The sequence below is a fragment of the Vanellus vanellus genome (assembly GCF_965231255.1).
Source record: "Vanellus vanellus genome assembly, chromosome: 2".
Classification (NCBI taxonomy): Eukaryota; Metazoa; Chordata; class Aves; order Charadriiformes; family Charadriidae; genus Vanellus; species Vanellus vanellus.
Genome location: NC_138906.1, coordinates 40915915 through 40923168, shown reverse-complemented (window position 1 = coordinate 40923168; position 7254 = coordinate 40915915). Strand labels below are relative to the sequence as shown.

Below are 7254 nucleotides of genomic sequence, written 5' to 3'. Positions count from 1 at the left end.
TGTATATCCAGCCAAGGCTGGAAAGCAGTCAGGATGCAGGCACTATCATCAGCGCAGCTAAAGACAGTATTAGTCTCATAGCAAGTTCCAAGTTTTAAATATCAAAATTGAATTACACAGCTTAAATAAAAAAAGACTAACCTTTTTCAACAATATTTTTATTTAAAGAATTGTCACTTTCAGCAGAGGAACAGATTTTGCTTAAACTAAAAAAAAAAAAAATCAAACAAAATTTTTCCCAAACTTATCATTTCTAAGTAAAGATAGGACCATCTGCCCACTTACACCAGCTGGGTGTCTGGCCATGAATGTCTGATATTTCATGCCAAATTGAGTAGTTATCAATGGCTATTTATTTATTTATTTATTTACTAAAAAAAAAAAAAAAATAATCACTCCTCAGTCAGTTAATTTGTATAGTTTGCAATTCCACATTTTTCCCTCCTTACATTTTTAATGCACCTGAAAAGTCTGGTTGCTGTGGTAGCCCCCCAGTTTGAAGCCAAATGAAGTCCCACCACTTCCAGTGGAACTCTAAGCAAATGCTATCCAGGGAATAAGACACTAGTTTTCAAAAGAACACAAATGTTCATTTACCAAAATAATAATATCAACTGCTATTTGAGTGTTTTATTTATATATCATATTTAAGTGGCTAATCAGAAGTAATAGCTTATTATTAAATACAAATGGTTTCTTATTTACATAAATAAGGCTTATCTTACTTCTCTTGCCAGTTTTGGCTTCCTTGCTAGCCATCACAGACTGTATTGGCAACCACAGTACCTTCACTGGTCTTGCCAGCTAAAGCAGAAATAAATCTGATCTTTTATTTTTAAATTGCAGTTTAATATTGCCGAAGTACACAAGACTGATTTGAAAATTTGGTTTTTATTCCGATTTTTTCTCAGACCCGCCTTTCCTACAGAGCTTGGAGTTTCACGGCTTAGTTCCATTGCCATCTTCACTGACTGCAGTTTGATCTCATCGCTGCTGTTCCTCAGCACGTTGGTGGTACAGTCACTGGAATTGTAAAAATTAAAGATTTCATCCCTTGCCAATGCAGAATTGCTATTTATTTAGTTTGGGGTCTATTTTAATTTTGACTCATTTGGGGACTTTATTCAATACACTAAGGGTTTGCTTAAACAGGGACACTCAGGAAAGTTAATCCAAAGTAATTAAAACAGTGAATTTAAAGTGGATTAGTTAAACCACATTAAACCCCAGTGTGGACTGGGGTTTAATGTGGTTTAACTAATCCACTTTAAATTCATACCTTTAGTTAATTTGGATTAATTTTCCTGAGTGTCTCTGTTTAGACAAGCCCTAAAGCCCCAATCCTGTAAACAATTTATGCACACGAGTATTTGTATGTGATGCACTTAATTAGCCTCGATTCAGGAAAGCACTTAAGCTCTGCTGAAATCAATGGAACTTAAGTGTCAATGGATGGTTTTGCCTGAATTGGGACCAAAGGCACCACATGCAAAAATGTTGCCCTGGACACTCACATTCACAGGAATCACTGTGTGTTTTCGGATAATCTTAGAAGAAACTTTTTCCAATAACCAGTTTATCTTCTTTTTGCCCATCTGCTTTAAATCTTTATTTTGCTCTGCTCTGCTCTAACCAGCTTCATCTCTCTGGGCACTGATCTGACAGCTATGTGGTACATCAGATTATGCTGATATGACTCTCCGCTGATGCACGGTGTCTTTCAAGATCAGGAGGTCGGTTTCTTTACACCTTTCAGAGAAAGTCTCACCTGCGGCAAATTTTAGTTGAGCTAATCTGGAGTCCCTGGTTCTTTTTATTCTTTCCAACAGTAGTTGATCAGTCTCTATTCCTCTTGCTCACTCCATTTTGCTTGATTCCTTTAAAAATTCTCAGAACGCATTTAGTGTGCCTCTGTAAAACTTATGTGATTAAACTTATAATTTTGAACATAACTGTCAGGATGCCAAGCTATTTTACTAAGAAACCATGAGATGTCTGGGTTTCCACTGGAAGATGCTGTATTTTTGGTTAGGTATTTGAGAAGTGTAAATAATAACAGGAGAATTACACTGAATCCTATCATTTGACATCCAGGTTCACTGAGAGCTGACCTAAGCTTCACTAAAAACAAGAATTTTAGAATTATTTAAGACACATTTCAGTTAAAGTGTGAATGCCTACAGCCAAGCCATATTGCAATTCAGAAACAAAACTTTAACTTTTTTCCTCAAGAAAGCTCAGATGGAAAAAAGGACAGAACAAAACTTCTATTATTTTTTTTTCTTCTAATTGGTAAATATTATAAAATAATGTACAAAACCAGAACTTGAGAGTAAGCGAATATTTACAATGGAAACGGAAAGCTGACAACGGTGTCAAACAGAGTCTACTGTTTAAAATCAGTATAACTTTGTTCTTAATGGGTCTGTATAGAATGCTTCTCATTATAGGGTCTAGAAACGCTAGAAGTACTCTGCAAGTATTTCTCAGTTTCTATATGAGAATACAGCTGATACAGAAGCAGAGCTTCTTTTGACTCCCGGGAGAAGCCGCAGTCATTACAACTTTCCTGAGATTTTTTTCAGATTCCTGAGATTCCAAAATTTCCTGGATTACAGATGAAATATGAAATCCAAACAAGATACTGTTACAATTTAAAATACAACTAGTGTGTGTATGTATATTTACATAAATATATTTGTATATGCACACAATCATACACATATATACATTCAATAAAATACTTTGTATACACTTCACATAAATATGTATTAAAAATCTGTAGCAATGTTTATATTCTGTTTGAATGCATGAGTTAACTAAGCCAAAAAGCCAAGACTTTTTACTTTATATTTTGTTAAACTGGCAAATCTATACTATATGCTTTCAAAACAGATGAAATCCTGCTAACTAGTTCATATGCATGTAATACCTTTACTCTATAATTGACAACCAAATTGGACACCAACCCCACGCCCCCAAAGGACTGGAAATTGGAATGTATTTCTAAATATTTTATCAGGTGAGACCTGGAAGGAATGAATACAGAAAGTAAGTATTTTCCACTTTTCCTACTCTTATATTGGCTTCTACCGAGAAAAGTATGCATTTTTTGTTATGGATACCACTTACATTTGAGATGTTAAGGACTTATATAAAACAGATTACAGACTAAACTATTTAAGTGAACAAGCAAATAGAAACCAAGATTTTTCACAAATCCAAAGTGCAGTCAAGTAAATTTAAAATATATTTCTAAATCTAAGAATATTTTAGTCAACACCGTTGAGTCAAAATGTTATTTTCTTCACCTATACAAAGCTTACACACCTTCACTCATGTCTCTGCAGTAGGACATCTTTTGAACATAAACTGAGACAGTCTAAGCAGTTTGTTCTTAACCCCCTGTAATCTTGAAAACAGAGAAATTATTTGGAATTTAATTTCCATTTATTGTTGTGTAAGTAAAAGGGATTAATCTCCTTACAATGTTTTAATTTTGGGGTGGAACCTCCATTCATGCTTAAATTGGCATTTTAAGTGTTATGATGAGCCTAACAATTGATTGCCAATGAAACAAGAATAAACTACTTTTGGCAGATTCTGCTGTTGTTTTTCCTGCTGGCTTTTGTTCTAGCTTTTATTTTCCATGGGAAAATTTTCATATTGAGAATACTGAGAGGGCCAAATCTTTTAAGACATCCCCTAAGTGCACAGACAATTAGATATCCTATGCTCATATAATTACTCCAGTAGTTATTTAGACAACTCACAATTGCCTGATTTGAGTACACAGTGGGAGTATGTGCCAAAGGCAGGTGCACACTTTTTTTTTTTTCTAAATAGTAGCACAAATCTAGAGGTTTATAAAGGTTTTAATGCTTTCAGTAAAATTTTTACTTAGTGAATTCTGCCTATACACCTGTATCTTCAACATATGATGTGCTATAATTCCTTACATTACCATTTCATCTCAAAGCACATGCTACTTTTGCATGCATGTATTCCAAAAGCTGAAAATACGCATTTCCACGTATTTAGAGTGGACAGGTCACTGTGATATACGCAGACTGACTGTAGATGGCTGTATGATTTCTAAATCAAATGCTGTGCCCCGTTATTGAACAGAATTATCATTTTATCACTGAACTCTTTGAAGTATTCAAAACATGATATTAGAAGAATTATATGCCTGACTGCTTGGCTTTTTTAAATATTAAGATCTACTCTAAGACAAAATAAATGTAAGGAGAGACAAACAGAAAATTGTGATTTTGAATAGAACTGTCTGTCCGAAATTAACGGATATATGGACGTGCAAAGAAATTCTTATGTCTTCATTTTTTTTTGTCCTGTGCTTTTTTCATCTACCAACATTTAACTTTAAATGTCTCTTTCTACTTTAAACAATCTGTTGTAGCAAGAAATTTAAATGCATTGCTGTAAAACACTATCATCAGCAGGCCCGAATCTACTTTGGTCTCTCTTTTCTTAATCAAACATCTGGGAATCAAAAACATCTGTAGACTGGCGTGGAGTTGAGACTTCCTCTATAAGTATCTTTGGTAAAACCACATAGACGGGCTGATTATCTTGCCCTGAAATGGCTCAAAACCAAAAAAGTTCCTTTCTGGGAATCAGCAGAATTATAAGAAATGACTTCAGAGATTACCTACAATATCATTTATTTAATGCTAAACTTACTAGGTTTTATTTGTGTTTCACATTTCTAGGTACATAGCAGATCAATCACCTTTCTTCCTATGTTGCCCTAAAGCATGACCTAATAGTCAAACAGTGCCAGTTTTAGGCTCATTTTTTCAAGACTCGGCTTCAAATGTGTAGATGATGGAGTATGTCTCTAGTTTGTCCTTTCTGTCTTGCACTGGAGCCGCCAAATCTGGCAAGCAAATGGCAGATTTACCGCATTTCCCAAAACTTAAGCAAGCCAACCTTTCTGATTAAGCTGATCTCAAAACGCATGCCAGTGATTCAAGTCTGCCTTGCAAATCTGCTTTTTGTCTCAGGTGAACTTCTACCGGTTTGTAGACAAACGTGTTTCAGAAGGGATTATTCATGCTCGGCAGCTCAGGAGACAACTGCTGCCGGGACACTGCCTCGGCTCAGGTGCAGGAGGCTCCAGCCCGGCCCCAGCAAACACGGCCTGCCACCCTCCATTTTTACCCCACCACCTGTCTCCCCCTTTCCATGAAGAAGTTTCCCAACCAGTCCGAACCCGGTCAGTCACTTCCAGGGAGCAATATACAACATTCACGTTAAATTACCTCAGTTTAAGCTTCTTTCCACCCCCACCACCCCCGGCCTTGCGTGACTGGTAACTACAACTCTGCATACGCCTCAGGTAAATAGAAGCTCCTCGGGCTTCCTCAGAAGCCAAAAGGCCGCGAACAAACGGAAAAACTCTCGATTTAAAAAAAAAAAATATCCCAGCGCCCGCCGGGGCTGGCGAGAAGCAGGCGGCGGCCCGGCTGCGCTACAACCCGCGACGAGGCAATCCCCGTCCCGCCCTTCCTTCCCCGTTCCCCTCCGCCTCCTCGCCGGCCCGGGCGGACCACAGCCGCGGCCCGGCTCCCCGGTCACCCCCAACCCGCGCCTGCCTAACGGCGGCGACACAGGCAGGGAGCAAACGCTGCGCCAGGGCCCCTGTGGGCGCCCGCGGCCTCACGGCATGGCCGACGCCTGCGCGGAGCGAGCGGGAAGGAGGCGGGGGGGGGAGGGGAAGGGGGAGGCGGCGCCACAGCGCGTCCCCGCGTGCGGGCAGGGAGCCCTTCCCCTTCCCATCCCTTCCCCGGGCCTCCCCCACCGCCTCCCCCTGCCCCGCGTCCCTCGTAGGGCGCCGGGCCGGCGCGGGGGGTCTGTGTGCCGCGCAGGGAGGGAGGGAGGGAGGCAGGCAGGCGGGGAGGGGGGGAGAGAGAGAGAGAGAGAGAGAGAGAGAGGCTGAGCCAGATCTTCATGCCACTGCAGGCAGCAGCAGCAGCAGGTAAAACCAACCAGCCCCAGAGCATCTGCTCCCCTTAACCCGCTTGCACCCTCTCCCCGCTGGCCGCCCTGCAGTCAAAGTGCGCCGGCCCCCGCCGAGGCCTTTGCTCCCGCCGGCCCCGGCCGTCAGTGGGCAGTAGCGGGGCCGGTAGGGGCGGCGAGGCCTGCGCGTACCGGGCTGCCGCCGCCGTCGCCGCCGCCGCTTCTCCTCGGCCTCCTCAGGCTCCTTCCCGCGGGGCTGCCCGCCGGAGCGGGCGGCGGCCCGCTGCCGGGCCTGGTGCTGGGCCCGGGGCGTGCTGAGGGCAGGTGCTCCCCGGCAAGGATCTCTGGAACCAGCGCCTCGTTTCTGGGAGGTGAAAGCCGGGAGGGAGGAGGAGGAGGAGGAGGCGGCGGCGGCTTCCTCCTCTGGATTTTTATTTATTTATTTATTTAGTGGTGGTGGTGGTGGTTCTGGTGGCTGAAGAGGGAAGTTAAGGTCTTCGTGATTTTTTTTTTTTTTAATTTTATTTTTTTCTTCCCCCTCCAGGCCTTGAAAAAGAGTTTATAGAAGCAGCTTGCTTTCCCTCCACTTTTCCTGCCCCAGAGCCTCTCTTCCTCCCTGTTCTCACCTCTCTGACTCAGGCTGTGCTACCTGTCCAGTTTATTGCCATCAGTGGTAGATGTTTAACTGTCACACTTGTTTTTCTTCTGGATACAGTAGTTCAAGTGGTGTACAAGTCTGGATTTCAGTGCAAGGGCTGCAATTAGCGCGTTTTAGCTGTTTTAAAAGTTTTATACTCTTAGATTGCTGGACCGTACCCATCAGTAGTTTAGTTTAGCTGCATATCCTATGGTATTGCACATCTTGGAGGCTTTATTGCTTTTAAGAAATAGTTGTTCTATCATATTGGCATAACATTCCTTTAGTGGTGTACACGCATGAAAGTGGTATTCATGTGAAACAATCATATTCCAAAATGTGCTGGGATGGGAGACAAGAATACTCTTCCAGTTCTACCACTCAGCTCTACAGCATCCGTGCACCACTTTACCCTCAGTAGTTCTGCTTGCCTTCCCTTACAAAGTACTCTGAAACTTGGTTAAAAAGCACCACATGAGAGAAGTATTTCTTTTCAGACCAATGAAAGTTCGTTAAAGTTCTTATTTGTCACTTCTGTTACTTGCCACACACTAATTCATCTATTTACTGATAGTCCCTCCTCTGTGAAAACTATAGCTTCCAAAATGTATTCCAAATAAATATGGGCTGATTAT

The 7254-nt window shown here is 41.6% G+C and overlaps 1 long non-coding RNA gene across 1 annotated transcript in view; it reads left to right on the top strand.

Annotated features, from left to right (window-relative positions):
• Positions 1-5944: 5944 nt before the first annotated feature.
• LOC309669178 overlaps positions 5945-7254 on the top strand; it is a 45776-nt gene continuing 44466 nt past the window's right edge. The window contains exon 1 of the long non-coding RNA XR_014268887.1: positions 5945-6001. This is a non-coding gene — a long non-coding RNA (uncharacterized lncRNA). The remainder of the gene's footprint in view (positions 6002-7254) is intronic.